This window comes from Amblyraja radiata, chromosome X, assembly GCF_010909765.2.
Source record: "Amblyraja radiata isolate CabotCenter1 chromosome X, sAmbRad1.1.pri, whole genome shotgun sequence".
NCBI lineage: Eukaryota > Metazoa > Chordata > Chondrichthyes > Rajiformes > Rajidae > Amblyraja > Amblyraja radiata.
In genome coordinates this window covers 12,189,648-12,207,634 of record NC_045999.1, presented here as the reverse complement: position 1 = coordinate 12,207,634, position 17,987 = coordinate 12,189,648, and the positions used below count along the sequence as shown (strand labels likewise).

Below are 17,987 nucleotides of genomic sequence, written 5' to 3'. Positions count from 1 at the left end.
TGCCGTAACCACAATCCATTATATAGAAGATAGGCACAAACAGCTGGGGTAACTCAGCGGGACAGGCAGCATATTTGGAGAGAAGGAATGGATGACGTTTCGGGTCGAGACTCTTCTCTCCAGACTTGCTGTCTGTCCCGCTGAGTTACTCCAGCATTTTGTGTCTATCTTCAATTTAAAACAGCATCTGCAGTTCCTTCCTACACAAACATCCTTTGTCAGAAGTAGGGTTTTTCAACCCCTTTGACCTAAAATGTAAATCCTGTTTCTCTCTCCACAGACGCCACCTGACCTGCTGAGTATTTCCAGCATTTTTGTTTTAACTTATTAATACGATGCAATTTAACTTTTTAAGCTCTTACTTACAAAACTGGGGATTCATATAACAGGATAATATAAAACTCAAGCAATTCCGCTTAAAAATACAGAAATTACGATATCTTGGAATAAGCAATGTTTAATCCTTAGAGGGAACTACCAGATTAATAAAAGTGGGAAAAAATACTACATAAATCTAATTGAAGAAAGTGTTTTCTAACTGAGGTTCCTACTCCAATTCAAAATCAAAACAAAAAACTGGTATTTTCACAATTAGTCTTTTGAAGGAAAAATGTTAAAACCTAGCACAACCAGACTTTGTTATCCTCTGTATGAAAAACCTGCCCCTTGTCTCCCCTTTAAATCTTTACCCTCCAGTTTCAGACTTTCCCCAACCGAGGGGCCTAACATCCACCTTATCTATGCCCCCCATGATTTTGTAAACCCACATACAAGTGCGGGGATCGTTAAATTAAAAACACTTAAATTCCAGCAATTGGGAATGACAATCTTAGACAAAAGGCAACAAGGTCAGAGGTAGGTACATGCACCCATTTTTCAGGGTTCAAATCCATGCGTAACTCCTCCGATAATGGGCAAGGAAGGAACTGCAGATGCTGGTTCGCACCGAAGATAGACACAAACTGCTGGAGTAACTCAGCGAGACAGGCAGCATCTCTGGAGAAAAAGAATAGGCGACATTTCGGGTCGGAACTCTTTTCCAGTCTAAAGAGGAGGCCGACCCAAAACACCACCTATTCCTATTCTCCCGAGATGCTGTCTGACCCACTGAGTTACTCCAGCATTTTGTGTCTGTCCTCTGATAATGAAGCAGTTTCTGCTCGCATGGAACACATAACATTTTCCCACACAAGTACAAAGCAACAGCCATTGCCAACACAATGCCTCTTGTGACCTTCAGTGTTAGTATTGCTCACTATCCCAGGAGTCAGAGGTTCAGCTGGGCCACCTACATTGACCTGGTGCAGGTCAGATACCAGATGTCGTGTGGACGTGGCTTCCTCAGCCTCCTCGCCCACCAGGCGCTAACACGACGGGACACTTTGACCGATGGCGTGTCTGCAATGAGACTCAGTTTGGGGCCAGAGTGAACCTTGAGCCCTGCATAATCAGCAACGTTTCCTTGTCATAGAAACATAGAAAATAGGTGCAGGAGTAGGCCATTCGTCCCTTCGAACCTGCACCGCCATTCAATATGATCATGGCTGATCATCCAACTCGGTATCCTGTACCTGCCTTCTCTCCAAACCCCCTGATCCCTTTATCCACAAGGGCCACATCTAACTCCCTCTTGAATATAGCCAATGAACTAGCCTCAACTACCCTCTGTGGCAGAGAATTCCACAGATTCACCACTCTCTGTGTGAATATTTTTTTTCTCACCTCGGTCCTAAAAGACTTCCCCCTTATCCTTAAACTGTGACCCCTTGTTCTGGACTTCCCCAACATCGGGAACAATCTTCCTGCATCTAGCCAGTCCAACCCCTTAAGCATAGCTCAGCACAGCTACAATCACCAGACCAGGGTCAAGGAAACAGCGTTCACGTCGATCGCAGCCCTGTCTCCACCAATCTTTCCACCACCACGCACAAGAAGCACAAGACAGACACCACTGTGCAGATGCCGAGAAGTGTGTTCAGCTCTAGCTGAGCAACGTCTAATCTTGAGTGTGGACTTGACAAGAATCATCAGGCCGAGAGATAAACTGGAGCAGCGGTTATGTGTGTTTAAGAAGGAACTGCAGATGCTGGAAAATCGAAGGTAGACAAAAAAGCTGGAGAAACTCAGCGGGTGCAGCAGCATCTATGGAGCGAAGGAAATAGGCAACGTTTCGGGACGTTGGCAGGAGAATGGGGTTAGGAGGGAGAGGTAGATCCCTCATTTTCCAGTCTAGAGAAGAATCCGACCCAAGACACCACCTATTCCCGCTTGGAGTGCATACTGTCGTTGTGTCCTTGGGCAAGACACTTCACCCACCTTTGCCTGTGTGTGAATGTGTGTGAGTGACTGGTGGTGGTTGGAGGGGCCGTAGGCGCAGATTGGCAGCCACGCTTCCGTCAGTCTGCCCCAGGGCAGCTGTGGCTACAGAAGTAGCTCACCACCACCGAGTGCGACTGAGGAGTGAATGAATAATGCGATGTAAAGCGCCTTGAGTATTAGAAAGGCGCTATATAAATCCCATCCATTATTATTATTATTATTCCTTTTCTCTCTCATTGCTGTCTGACCCACTTGAATTGAATTGAATTGAATTGAATCCTTTATTTGTCATTCAGACCTTTCGGTCTGAACGAAATGTCGTTGCCTGCAGCCATACATGTAATAATAAACAACACACAATAAACACAAATTAACATCCACCACAGTGAGTTCACCAGGCACCTCCTCACTGTGATGGAGGCAAAAGTCTTAGGGTTGCTGTCTCTTCCCTCCTCTTCTCCCTCTGCGCTGAGGCGATACCCCACCGGGCGATGGTAAGTCAGTCCCGCAGTTCAAGCTCCGTGGTTACTCCAGGAGCTGAGTTACTCCAGCATTTTTTGTCTATCCTCTGACAATTAAGCAGTTTCTGCTCGCATGGAACACATAATGTTTTCCCACACATGTACCAAGCATGATTGAATGGCAGAGTAGACTTGATGGGCCGAATGGCCAAATTCTGCTCCTATCACTTATGAACTCAATAAAGCTTCTTTGCAAAACACATCTTAAATCCATGATCCCTACTCCATAAACGGCAAAGGGTTGGAACACACCATGTCTCTAACAGACCAAAGGGAGTAGTTTGTGGAACTGATAGGTTACTTAACTACTGACACTTGTGCGGAGGTAGATTGAAAAGCTTTATGGCGTAGACCCTTCCTCAGACACGACGGAGTGGTTAGTGATCTCCTATCCAGGGCTGGTCCAGCACAGCCCAGTCTCCATGTGAAGCAATACCCATTCCTTCTCTCCAGAGATGCTGCCTGTCCCACTGAGTTACTCCAGCGTTCTGTGTCTTATGCCCCTGTCCCACTTAGGAAACCTGAACGGAAACCTCTGGAGACTTTGCGCCCCACCCAAGGTTTCCGTGCGGTTCCCGGAGGTTGCAGGTAGTGGAAGCAGGTAGGGAGACTGACAAAAACCTCCGGGAACCACACGGAAACCTTGGGTGGGGCACAAAGTCTCCAGAGGTTTCCGTTCAGGTTTCCTAAGTGGGACAGGGGCATAATACACAGGACATCTCTCCCTCACAAGCTGCTGGCTGCTTTCTACGTCAATAATGACAAGAATCATTCATTCCTTTACCACAAGTTCTGGCCTGTTTCGTTGGCCTAATAAACTTCATAAAATGAAACATCCATCTACTGAATTTGGCAACTCTTAAATATTTTCCATTCCCTATTTTAAATTGGAATGACACAGTGTCAGGCCAACACAAAGCGCTTGCTTCTCCTCATTAATCCTGTAACACATCACTTGACTGATATCTTGCTGAATCATGTGTTATGCAAACTCCGAGCTCAGGGGTTACAATAACACATCGGCCAATTTCAAAGGGCAAGGATAACTGTTTGATATTTGAGCATGATTCTTCAAGCACGTGGGAGGAGGGGGTGAAGAATGATAATGTCACGTGTGCGGCACAGTGGCGCAGCGGTAGAGTTGCTGCCTTATTGCATTTACAGCCCCACAGACCCGGGTTCGATCCCGACTACGGGTGCTGTCAGCACGGAGTTTGTACGTTGTCCCTGTGATCTCTTTTCTCAGAGATCTTCCGTTTCCTCCCACACCCCAAAGACGTACAGGTTTGTAGGTTAATTGGCTTGGTATAAGCATAAATTGTCCCTGGCGTGTGTAGGATAGTGTTAATGTGCGGGGATCACTGGTCGGTACGGACTTGGTAGGCTGCAGGGCCTGTTTCCGCGCTGTATCTCTAAACACATCTATCAATGGAAGGAGACATTACTCAAAGCCAGAACGTAGAAACAAGGAACTGCAGATGCTGGTTTACAAAAAAAAAAGACACAAAGTGCTGGAGTAACTCAGCGGGTCAGGCAACATCTTGGGAGGTGAACTTTCGGGTAGGGACCCTTCTTCGAATCCATCCAGTGTTCATAAGTCATAGGAGCAGAATTAGGCCATTCAGCTCATCAAGTCTACTCCACCATTGGCTAATTTATCTTTCCCTCCTAACCCCATTCCCTGCCTTCTCCCCATAACCCCCGACACCCGTACTGATCAATAATCTATTTATCTCTGCCTTGAAAATATCCATTGTTTTGGCCACAGCCTTCATTGGTTTTAGTTTTCGAGATACAGCGAGGAAACAGCGAGTCCGCACCGACCAGCGATCCCCGCATATTAACACTATCCTACACACACTAGGGACAATTTACACTTCTGCCGAGCCAATATACCTACAGGTATGGGAGTAAATTGCAGATCTCTAGAGAAAACCCACGGGGTCACAGGGAGAACGTACAATCTCCGTGCAGACAGCACCCCTGGTCGGGATCGAACCTGGGTCTCAGGCGCTGCAAGCGCTGCAAGGCAGCAACTCTACCGCTGTGCCCTGGACTCCACGGATTCACCACCCATCACACAGCAGCATGGTTCTATCTGAGTGATAGAGTAACAACATCGTATGAAAGGTAGCGCATCCTAAAATAATCGATATGCCATGGGCTTCAAACTATTTCAAATTGAGAGCATAAAGTCTTCACAAGTGAACTCCCAGGGTTTGTAGAGTCGTGTATTAACAAGATTAAGAACTCATTCACTGTGTTAAGCCGCCCCTGCCTCAAAGGTATTTCAAGCAAAGGAGGTGATGCGTGTGTTATTCCGCTTGTTCACATTCACACACTGTGGTGCAGTTACAGAGGCAGCATTGACGTACTTGAGGTCAGTTTTAAGTATATTATGTGGAGATCCAGCCAGCGGTCAATAAAAAAAAAAGCTCATTATTTTTGGACACACGGCCTCAGAGTGCCAGAAGAATCGGAGCACTAATCTTTGACCATCTGATTATAAACCATACTCAAAACCTTCCAAGTCAGACCAGAACAAACTCTCCCACATGGCCATATATCTTTCTGTGTTGAGGATTACATTTCTCAACCAGAGGCTTGGTTTCCTGTCAATGTGTTTTTGGCCAGTGAATAATTAAATACTAGAACACCCATGTGGTTTATGTAGAACGAGCCCAAAGCTGGTTGTTGTGGGGAGTTTTCAGTATCAAACTGTCCCGACAGGAGATGTGCAGAAATCTCCTGGTCGCTGGAATGTTTTGAGACGAGAAGCCTCTTGGAGCAAAGATCCGATAGCCTTGGAGTGCCCGGGTCAGGGTAACGAGAGCAACGTGACAGAGCTTTAGAGGCTGAGAGAGCAAACATACTCATGCACACACTGTGGGGGGGAGAGAGGGATGGGGAGAGACAGGGAGGGGGGGAGAAGGGGGAGGGGTGTAGGGGGAGGGGTGTAGGGGGAGGGGTGTAGGGGGAGGGGGAGTAAGCACACAGGGCTGGGGGAGGGGTGGGTGGGAGTCATGGTAAACGTCCACTGATGTTTAACTTGCGATATATAAAAGGTCAACGTTCCCAGGTACTCCGGTTTCCTCCTGGGTTAAGGACTTTGTTCATTCACCCTATCTATTCCCCTCGTGGTCTTATACAGCTCTATAAGGTTGCCCCTCGCACTATCCTGCACACTAGGGACAATTTACAATTTTACCAAAGCCAATTAACCCACAAAAATATCTCTCAAGTCAAGTCAAGTTTATTCGTCACATACACATACGAGATGTGCAGTGAAATGAAAAGTGGCAATGCTCGCGGACTTTGGGCAAAAAGACAAACAAACAAACAACCAAACAAACTACAAACAGAATGGAACAGTTTCCCTTTCCCCCGACTCTCAGTCTGAAGAAGGGTCTCGACACGAAACGTCACCTATTCCTTTCCTCCAGAGTTGCTGTCTGACCCGCCGAGTTACTCCAGCTTTTTGTGTCTATCTTTGGTTTTACCAGCATCTGCAGTTCCTTCCTACATATTTAACCTACAAACCTGTGCTCATTAGAGTGTGGGAGGAATCTGGAGCAGCCGGAGATGGCGAGCTTTTACAGATCGCTAGTCAAGCATCAGTGCCCATTTACCATGATTACCAGCCCCACCTCATCCATCCACCCCACATCATTCACACACCCACACACCCATCCCCTGCTCACTCCATCAGTGGCAGAGTAGACAATGGGCTGAATGGCCTAACTTTGCTCCAATCACTTATGAACACTGTGTGGATTTGAAGAAGGGTCCTGACCCGAAACGTCACCTATCCATATTCTCCAGAGATGCTGCCGGACCTGCTGAGTTACTCCAGCACTTTGTGTCTTTTTGTTTTGTAAATTAGCATCTGCAGTTCCTTGTTTCTACATTCTCGCCAATAGACTGCACACAGTCAGCCTTCTGCACTGACACAAGTGCCTGTGTTATGGAGCACGTGACTTCCTAACCATTGAAATGCCTTCACACCCGTCGCTGACCACCCCCACCCCAAGACTGGTGGGGGAGGGGAATGGAGGAGTTAACCTTACCACTACCCCCCCTCCCTCCCCCTCCCCACAGGCTCCTTGCTGCCACTGGATCTATTATCTTTAGTACATGTAGGAGGCACTGTGCCTGTAGTCGCTGGAGTTTAGATGAATGGGAGGGGGACCTCATTGATACATACATAATAGTGAAGGGCTTGGATAGAGTGGATGTGAAGAGAATGTTTTCACTCGTGGGAGAGTCTAGGACTCGAGGTCACAGCCTCAGAATGAAAGAACATTCTTTTAGGAAGGAGATGAGGAGGAATTTCTTTAGCCAGAGGGTGGTGAATCTGTGGAATTCTTTACCACAGAAGGCTGTGGAGGCCACAAGTCAGTGGATATATTTAAGGCAGAGAGAGATAGATTCTTGATTATTATGGGTGTCAGAGGTTGTGGGGAGAAGGCAGGAGAATGGGGTTAGGAGGGAAAGATAGATCAGCCATGATTGAATGGCAGAGTAGACTTGATGGGCCGAATGGAAGAAGGGTTTCGGCCCGAAACGTCGCCTATTTCCTTCGCTCCATAGATGCTGCTGCACCCGCTGAGTTCCTCCAGCAATTTTGTGTACCGGCAGAGTAGACTTGATGGGCCGAATGGCCTAACTCTGCTCCCATCACATGATCTTAACTTTGCAGATACCCAGCGGGGGTGTTGTCATTCCCTCTTCTCCCCTCTCCTGTCGTGCAGAAGATATGAAAGCTGGAATGAATCTACCCCCAGATTCAGGAACAGCTTCTGCCCCACTGTTATCGACGTTAATGGTCCTCTTGTGAGCTAAGAGTGCTGACCTACTATCTTCCTCATTGGTGACCCTTGGACTCTCCTTGATCGGACTTTGCTGGCTCTACCTTGCACTAAACGTTGTTCCCTTATCACGTATCTGTACACTGTAAATGGTGTGATTGTAATCATGCATTGTCTTTTCTGCTGACTGGATAGCACGCAACAAAAAAAGCTTTTCACTCTACCTCGGTACACGTGACGATAAACTAGACTCAACTCAACTCAGTGTGTAGGACAGCCTGGCTTGAAACGTTGCCAATCTATTTGCTCCACCATATTGCCTGACCCACTGAGTTACTCCAGCATTTTGTGTTATGCTCTCATTTTAAGTAGTCTTTGACTCTACAATTTGAGAGTTGTTCTTGCCTTTCAACTCCATAGGTGTTTCTGATAAACCTGAAGAGTCACCTTACCCGCAGAATGCGAATGCTTCGAACGCAGTACGAGCAGGAGATCGCAAGTGAAATGGTTAAAGCCGTCGATGGAAGGTAGTGGTTTTATACTAAATCAACCCTGCCCGAGAGAGGTTTGCACAAGTTTTATGTGAACTTATTATGCACCTTATGCTTACATGATGAACATTTCTAGCCTCCATATTATTAAAACTATGCTGGAGGGGGTTGCAAGAAAGGTTACAAGAATTATACCAGAGCTTGGACAGGCTGAGATGCAGGAAACATGTTCCTCGATGTTGGGGGAGTCCAGAGCCAGGGGTCACAGTTTAAGAATAAGGAGTAGGCCATTTAGACTGAGATGAGGAAGACCTTTTCACCCAGAGAGTTGTGAATCTGTGGAATTCTCTGCCACAGAAGGCAGCGGAGGCCAATTCACTGGATGTTTTCAAGAGAGTTAGATTTAGCTCTTGGGGCTAAAGGAATCAAGGGATATGGGGAGAAAGCAGGAACGGGGTACTGATTCTGGATGATAAGCCATAGATCATCATATTGAATTTCGATCTCCCAACCTACCTCGTTGCAGGACTAGCACTTTAAAAAAAAAAATGCACTTTCTAATTTTAACACTGTAACACCATATTCTGCACTCTGGTGTTTTTTTCTCTTTATACTACCTGTTGTCCATGACCCGGGCCTGATTGTACTGGTGTATAGTATGATTTGACTGGCTATCAGGCGCACAGGCTAGGACTTTATTCCTTGGAGCGGGGAGGGTTGAGGGCTGATCTTATAGAGGTGTACGAGATCATGAGGGGAATAGATAGGGTGAAATTTTACCCAGGTCGGTGAATCAATAACCCGAGGACATAGATTTAAAGTGAGAGGCGAAAGATTTAATAGAAACCTGGGGCCAACGTTTTCAGTCAGGATGGAGGGTATAAGGAACAACCTGCCGGGCCGGAGGATGCAGTTGAGGCAGAAGTTACTACAGCAGTTCAGATATTTGGACAGGTACATGGATAGGAAATGTTTAGAGGGATATGGGCCAAATATATTCAAATAGCCGAAATGGGGCATCTTGAACTGCATGGACGAGATGGGCCGAATGGCCTGTTTCCATCCCCTATGACAGATGCCTGGCAGTAAACCTGGGTGAAGTCCCTGGACTAACAGGGGAGGCACAGTGTTTACAGAGCAGGAACGAGGGTTCGATCCCGACTGCGGGTGCTATCTGTACGGAGTTTGTACGTTCTCTCTGTGACCACGTGGGTTTTCTCCGGGTGCTCTGGTTTCCTCCCACACTCCAAAGACATGCAGGTTTGTAGGTTAATTGGCTTGGGTAAAATTGTAAGTGGTCCCTAGTGTGAAGGATAGGGCTAGTGTCGCTGGTCGGCACGGACTCGGTGGGCCGAAGGGCGACATCCAAGTGTCACAATGAGAGAGATGATGGTTTAGTATGCATCAAAAACAAGAATGGACACTTAAACAGGAAGATAAAATGAAGCAAAACAAAAGAAATATGCCTGCTGTATGCTATTTATGTAAAGTAAAATATCGCTCACAATGTCACGAATTATGGTGGAAGAAACATTCAAAATAGCTGTCAAAAGGGGAAGTCTGTGAGGGTTAGTGGCCACAAGCTTCTGCTGAAAACCTGCACAGGGTGGATGAAGCAAGTGGTGCTGCAAGGCGCTGCAATAACTCAGCGGGTCAGGCAGGTGACATTTCGGGTCAGAACCCATCTTCAGACTCAAAACGTCATCTGTCCATGTTCGCCAGAGATGCTGCCTGACCCATTAAGTTACCCCAGCACTGTGTGTGTGATTTTTGTAAACCAACATCTGCAGTTCCTTGGGTCTACGTCCTAAAGAAGATGCAGTTTTATTGGTGTTTGGGTTGTCAAAGTTGTACAGCATGGAGACAGACTGGTGTCCATTTGTGGAAAGCAGCATCTGCAGTTCCTTGTTCTCACTGGATGAGTCAAGTGGTTCTAGTTCTGCGCTTTAAAAGCCAGCAATGAGTGCCTTTACAACGGAAGTTACTGAGAAGTGGTCAGAAGCAAGTCATGTTTTCAAATAGAATTGCTGGGGTTGATCAGATAAAAGGACACATCCCCCTCCGTTGTACGCAGTCTGAGGATCAAGAACAAACCGACTGACAGAGGTCTGGGTTGACAGAACGTTCTGTAGAGTTGGCAGCAACCTCTGTAGTGGTGCCCAGCGTCACCTGTTCAATGCTCAAATTAGCTGTTGCAAACTTCACTTCCCATTCCAGGGCCCCGGCACCAGAGAGTTGTCTGGGATCGAGGGAGGATACCAGCCCACAGCAGCCGCACGCACACACACACACACAAACTCCATGACACTCAATGAGTTTCTGCTTGGAAAGGAGTTACACAAAAAGTATCTGGCTCTGGTTCCAACTCTCTCTCAAAATTCTGGACGCCTTTTTAGATTTCTCCTTAATCTTTCCGGCTTCAGTGTTCCTGGTGTCACACATGGAAAGTCCCTCAGTCCAGAGATGGTTCCACAGGCAATAGACAATAGGTGCAGGAGTAGGCCATTCGGCCCTGCGAGCCAATGTGGTCATGGCTGATCATCCCCAATCAGTACCCCGTTCCTGCCTTCTCCCCGTATCCCGACTCCGCTATTTTTAAGAGCCCTATCTAGCTCTCTCTTGAAAGCATCCAGAGAACCTGCCTCCACCGCCCTCTGAGGCAGAGAATTCCACATAGTTTAAAGATACAGCACAGAAACAGGCCCTTCGGCCCACCGAGTCCATGCCAACCAGCGATGTCCGTCCACTGACACTATCCTACGCGCATTAGGGACAATTTACAGAAGCCCCAGATTAACTACCCTGTGACTAAAGAAGTTCCTCCTCACCTCCTTTCTAAAAGAGCGCCCTTTAATTCTGAGGCTGTGACCTCTGGTCCTAGACTCTCCCACCAGTGGAAACATCCTCTCCACATCCACTAACCATCATTCAGGATAACACTGTGGTGAGACCCAGTGTAGTCCGGGGTCTGAATGAGTCAGACTTTCTGAGAGCGTGGGAGGTCAGAAGACCATGACCCTGACCAGGTGTGATAGTGACACAGATATGGAGGTGGATCTCAACAGATGAGTTAGGAACAATGCATTATTGTTTCCATTCAATGACAATACTCTTGCTTTTGGTCTGAACCTGAACGTCCCCCTTAAAGTCCAACCCAACTCGGCTATGGGAGTCCCCTGACTCTCAGTCTGAAGAATGGTCTCGACCTGAAACGTCACCCATTCCTTCTCTCCACAGACGCTGCCTGTCCCGCTGAGTAACTCCAGCATTTTGTGTCTATCTTAGGGAATGGGAATAAATCTATAGTCCACTGAAAACATTCCTCTCTGCCTGTTCCCAGTGTATATCCTGGAGAACCAAGCACAGTGTATTTTATTAGAAATCCAGCTTGTTGAGAATAATCACATCAACCTGATAGATATACAAAATGATGAGAGGCATAAATAGGATAAACAGTCAGAAACTGAAGAAGGGTTTCAGCCTGAAACATTGCCTATTTCCTTCGCTCCATAGATGATGCCGCACCTGCTGAGTTTCTCCAGCATTTTTGTCTACCAGTCAGAAACGTTTTCTCTGGATGGAAAAATCATATACTAGAGGACATAGTTTTAAGGTGAAGAGGCAACATTTAGGGATGACCAGGGTAAGGGTGGCAAATGTCTGGAACAAGCTGCTAGGGTTGGTGGTTGAGGCAAATATGATTTTAAGGATCGATGGATAGGCAGGGAACGGAGGGATATGGATTATACACGGGTAGATAAGTGATGGTAGACATAAAAAGCTGGAGTAACTCAGCGGGACAGGCAGCATCTCATTCCTTCTCTCCAGAAATGCTGCCCGAGATACTCCAGATTTTTGTGTCTATCCTTGATTTAAACCAGCATCTGTAGTTCCTTCCTACACATATTGAAGTGATGGCCTATGTTTCTATAATTAGATAGAGCTCTAGGGGCTAGTGGAATCAGAGGATATGGGGAGAAGGCAGGCACGGGGTACTGATTGGGGACGATCAGCCATGATCACAATGAATGGTGGTGCTGGATCGAAGGGCCAAATGGCCTCCTCCTGCACCTATTGTCTATTGTCTAAAGAGTGTTCAACACTTTTCAATGAAACAATGATTTGCCTTCACGATAAAATAGCAAGAATCTATAATTCCTGGTCTCATGAACAAGCATTCCAGCAATAAAATGGATTGATCAATACTGCCCACGCCCATCACGTGAATGCCCGCTCACTGCCCCTGCCAGGACACACCAGGCAGGTGGGGCAGGGTTGGCAGCTGGTTATTTTGTCATCACCTTTGCTAGGTTTGTCCTTATCTACTTTATATTTACAGAACATTCTTCCCACCAGACCTTGTGCTTAAGAAGGAACTACAGATGCTGGAAAATCGAAGGTAGACAAAAGTGCTGGAGAAACGCAGCGGGTGCAGCAGCATCTATGGAGCGAAGGAAATAGGCAACGTTTCGGGCCGAAACCCAGGGGTTTCGGCCCGAAACGTTGCCTATTTCCTTCCACCAGACCTTGTTTGGGATTCTAGTCATTCTACGCCAGATAGGGTTTGATTCTGCTTCTGTATTTTGTAGTATAGTTCTATAGGGCTGGGCAGGAGGGAAGGTTTACACACAAGCACACAGCCCTTCAGCACCTAGCATTGTGCGGTTAGGCATTCAATTAGTGGGCAAAATTCCAGGAACATGTTTGTATCCAACCTCCGTACCACAAACAATCAGGGCTAGCAATGGGTGGAGTTGTGGCTTTGAAAACTGTGCTTGCAATATTTATGATACGCACAAAACGCTGGAGTAGCTCAGCGGGGCAGGCGGCATCTCTGGAGAGAAGGACATTTCTGCTTGAGACCCTTCAGACTCTGAAGAAGAGTCTCGACCCAAAACGTCACCCATTCCTTCCATCGAGAGATGCTGCCTGTCCCGCTGAATTACTCCAGCATTTTGTGTCTATCTTGTAATATTTAATACAGGTAATGAGCTACCTAGATATTCTGAAATTAATTGGATAGAAAACTGAAAGGCTCACCCCTTCCTCTCCTCCAAGGGTAGCCTTCGCTAGAACCCACCTCTTCCCTCGTTGAGATGACACTAATCCCTTTCCTTTCTTCCCTCCAATCTTTACCCCACCAAGGAACAACAACCCATTAGTCTGAAGAAGGGTCTCAACCCAAAACTTCACCTATTCCTTTCCTCCAAAGATGCTGCCTGACCCGCTGTGTTACTTCAGCAATTTGTGTCAATCTTTGGTGCAAAAACCTCATGTAGGTTCCTTCCGACACAACCTATTAGTTTAGTTTAGAGATACAGCCTGGAAACAGACCCTTTGGCCCTCCGACCAACGATACTATTGCACTTTTTCTCATCCACTCCCCGCACACGACTGGGCAATTTACAGAGGGCCAATTAAACCTACAAACCCGCACGTCTTTGGGACGTGGGAGGAAACCGGAGCACCCAGAGGAAACCCGCGCGGTCACGGGGAGAACGTGCAAACTCCACACAGACAGTATCTGAGAGAACGGTCGAACCCAGGTGCCCGGCGCTGCGAGGAGGCAGCAGCACTACCCGCTGCGCCACTGGGCCACCCTCAAGACTCCAGGGTCTCCAGTCTCTTGTGTCTCAACTTCTTCCCTCGAGGACGGTCCCCAATTCACCAAGCTCTCCCATAACGTTCTATCTCCATCCATGGCCATGAACTGAGAGACAAGGTCTCCACCCAAAACGTCACCAATTCCTTTTCTCCAGAGGCTGCCCGACCCGTTGAGTTACTCCAGCACTTTGTGTCTATCTTCGATTCAAACCAGCATCTGCAGTTCCTTCCCACACCACACACCCTCCATCACACACACAGAACACCAGCCTTTCACCAAGTATCTCCATGTTTTTTGAACTCAGGATCATCCACGTGTGTTCCCTGATTCTCTGACCAGTTAAACATTCCCTCTGAAATTCTAATGAGGCTAAACAAAAAAATATATATGCCCTCGATCAGGAATTTTCTTCGAGTGGGATGAGTTCTATATCCAACCAATCCTATTTTTTTAGCCTAACCTCATAGCACAGCAGATACAAGTCAGGGAAGAAGACCTAAGATAAACAGAAATTTGATCCATCCCTCAACTTCTGACACCATTCAAACATTCATCAGATAACTGCCAACAATATTGAATTTTATAAGCTTATAATATTATGTGCGTCATGGAACAGTACAGAAGAGAAACAGGCCCTTCGGCCCACAATAACAGTGCTGAACACATTGCCAATCCCTACTTCCCTACCTGCACATACACACATGCAAAATAGCAATCGGAAAATATCCGTGGATTTTAACTCCAGGCTATGGACTGCCCTGGAATCACTACATCATGTGGAGCGGAAAGTTTAAACGCGACCAAAACACATCAGTAATTGTATATATATATATATATTCAAAAGTATCCAAAATAGAAATAGACTGAAGGCGCAGTTACACAAAGAATATCGCTATGTTTTAGCCACACGATCGCATTAACCCATTTAAACTCACACTTTGTCCGCGTTCAGTTTGGCAGTCAGACGCCGGCGGAGTTGACAGCTATTAAAAAAGTACAGATAACACAGAGAGAGAAAGCGAGTGGTTCAGGGGCACAGATAGCAGCATCGCTGCCGGGGGAGGGGGAGGGAGAGAGATAGACAGAGAGACGTACAGACAGAGAGATAGATAGACAGAGAGCTAGACAGAGAGATAGATAGACAGAGAGAGACCGAGATAGACAGAGAGATAGAGTAACAAGCAACAAGCAACTCAGTGAGTAACCAGCACCCACAGAGCTGGCAGCCGGAGATAGGGCGGGGGGAGAGAGGGAGAGGAAGGAATAGAGGGTGCGAATGGAGGAGGGAGAGGGAGAGGGGGAGTGGAAGAGAGGGGAGAGGGTGGGAGAGAGAGAGGGGGGGAGACAGAGGAAGGGGGGGGAGAGAGGAGGGGGGGAGAGAGGAAGGGGGGGGGGGAGAGAGGAAGGGGGGGGGGAGAAGAGGAGGGGGGGAGAGAGGAGGGGGGAGAGAGAGGAGGGGGGAGAGAGGAGGGGGGAGAGAGGAGGGGGGAGGAGAGGAGGGGGATGAGAGGAGGGGGAGAGAGAGGAGGGGGGAGAGCGGAGGGGAGGAGAGGAGTGGGGAGAGAGGAGGGGGGGCCGAGGAGGAGGGTGGGAGGGAGAGGAGGGGGAGAGAGGAGGCGGGGGTGCGAGGAGGGAGGGGGGAGAGTGGGGAGTGGGTGCGAGTGGAGGGGTAGGGAGGGGAGAGAGGGAAGGGAGGGGGAAGAGAGACGAGAGGGGGGAGTGGAGGTGCTCGGAGTGGAGAGGGGCTAGGAGGTGAGAGCGCCCCCACCCCCACCCCCACCCCATCATCCCCAGCCAGGCTAGTGGCGAGGCTGCGCTGTGCGGGACTCACCAGGTGCGGGGCAGCAGCAGCAGCAGCGGCGGCGGCGAGTGTCGGGGCTCCCATCCCGCGCGGGTTTAAGTGAGGAGCGGGAGCGCGCGGGGCGCGGACACGTCGCGGGAGCGAGCACTGTGCGCGCCCCCGCTCCCCCCCCAACACAGTGCAGCGGGGAGAATAGAGCTGGCACACGGGGGGAGATGAAAGGGGGCAGATACATGGCCACCCTGTCCCCACACACTCTCCAGGTAATAATAATGGATGGGATTTATATAGCGCCTTTCTAATACTCAAGGCGCTTACAAGCTCCAGTGAATGTGTTTGTTTTGCACAGAATGCAGTAAAACTGTCCCATAGATAAGCACCATGAAGGTGGCGCAGCGGTAGAGTTGCTGCCTCACAGCGCCGGAGACCCGGGTTCGATCCTGACTACGGGCGCTGTCTGTGTGGAGTTTGTATGTGATGGATGTTTATGTAAACTGTGTTAAGTATGGGTCTTGGGTTTTTTTGTAATGTTAAAACTGTAGAAAATGCAATTTCGTTCAAACCAAGTTTGAATGACAATAAAAGGCATTCTATTCTATTCTATGTTCTCCCCGGGACCGCGTGGGTTTTCTCCGGGTGCTCCGGTTTCCCCCCACACTCCAAAGACGTGCAGGTTTGTAGGTTAATTGGCTTGGTGAGTGTAGGAGTGTGTTAATGTTGGTCGGCACGGACTCGGTGGGCCGAAGGGCCCGTTTCTGCGCTGTATCTCTAAACTAAAACAAAATGAATCATAGAATAGCACAAAAGTGCAACGATTGTAGTGTAATAATAGACTTCACCAGAAAAGTACTCAAAGACTTCTCAGAATGCAGACTTATCTTGGCCTTTAGGCCCATTGTCCGGGCAACACCGACCCTCTCCTTCGTCTGACGCCACCTTGGCCTGTGACGAGCATTTGTCGGCTCTGGGCCTGCACTCGCTGGAGTTTAGAAGAATGAGGGGGGACCTCATTGAAACTTACTGATTAGTGAAAGGCTTGGATAGAGTGGATGTGGAGAGGATGTTTCCACTAGTGGGAGAGCCTAGGACTAGAGGACATAACCTCAGAATTCCTTTCGGAAGGAGATGAGGAGGAATTTCTTTAGTCAGAGTCTGGTGAATCTGTAGAATTCATTGCCACACAAGTCTGCGGAGGCCAAGTCAATGGATATTTTTAAGGCAGAGATAGATAGATTCTTGATTAGTACAGGGGTTATGGGGAGAAGGCAGGAGAATGGGGTTAGGAGGGAGAGATAGATCAGCCATGATTGAATGGCAGAGTAGACGTGATGGGCTGAATGGCCTAATTCTGCTCCTATCGCTTATGATCTTATGATCACTGCCCTTTGTCCAGTGTCCGCTGCCATCACTGACCCGCTGCACCCCCCCCCCCCAATTACCCTACTAACCTGTACGTCTTTGGAGTGTGGGGGGAAACTGAAGATCTCGGAGAAAACCCACGCACGTCACGGGGAGAACGTACAAACTCCGTACAGACAGCACCCGTAGTCGGGATCGAACCCGGGTCTCAGGCCCTGTGAGGCAGCAACTCTACTGCTTCGCCACCGGGCTGCCCTGTGACAGACTTCACAAGGACCTGGGCTGCTGGAATGTGTGCAGGAACAGCTGGACGAATAAGCACAAAGTTTTATAGCACAGGCTTAAAGCAACAGGAATTAAAGCGGCATTGATCCGAGAGAGATATCGCAAGGAAACGGCCATCGTGTCCACGATGTCCATCAGCCACCAATTTGCACAAATCCTACACTAATCTAATTCAGAAGATAGACACAAAATGCTGGTGTAACTGAGCGGGACAGGCTGCAACTCTAGAGGGAAGGAATGGGTGACATTTCGGGCCGAGACCTTTCTTCCGACTACACTCCTTCCTACACTAATTGAATTAATCTTGATTCTTTACAAACTGTCCAACTCTGCCCTGACTCTAGCTCTCAACACAGACAAGGGGCTATGTTTTCCGATCAATTAATGACCTATCAACCTGCACTTTGAGAACCTGGAGTTAATAAATATAAGTGTAGAGAACCACAGGAGAGTCTGAAGTAGGGACTTGACCCGAAACCGTTCCCAGATACGTTTTTTTGTCTGTTAAACTGCAGTTTGCAGCCACGCAGGAAGCACATGCAAAGAGGAGTGCAGAGCTAATACACAAAGTGCTAGAGTAACTCAGCAGGTAGACAAAAAATGCTGGAGAAACTCAGCGGGTGAGGCAGCATCTATGGAGCGAAGAGTAACTCACCAGGTCAGACAGACAGCATCTCTGGAGAACATGGACAGGTGACGTTTCTGGTCGGGATCCTCCTTCTGAATTGGGTGATGCCGAAACAGGTACAACACTGGCGTCACTGGTGAGTTAGTGTTACTACAGTCATGTTACATACA

The 17,987-nt window shown here is 48.0% G+C and overlaps 1 protein-coding gene across 2 annotated transcripts in view; it reads right to left on the bottom strand.

Moving 5' to 3' along the window:
* The window catches only part of dapk2 (death associated protein kinase 2), a 131,164-nt gene extending 115,492 nt beyond the window's left edge, over positions 1-15,672 (bottom strand). For both annotated transcript variants that reach the window (XM_033015034.1, XM_033015033.1), the window contains exon 1: positions 15,576-15,672. The gene's annotated coding sequence lies outside the window, so the exon portion shown is untranslated. The remainder of the gene's footprint in view (positions 1-15,575) is intronic.
* Positions 15,673-17,987: the final 2,315 nt, after the last annotated feature.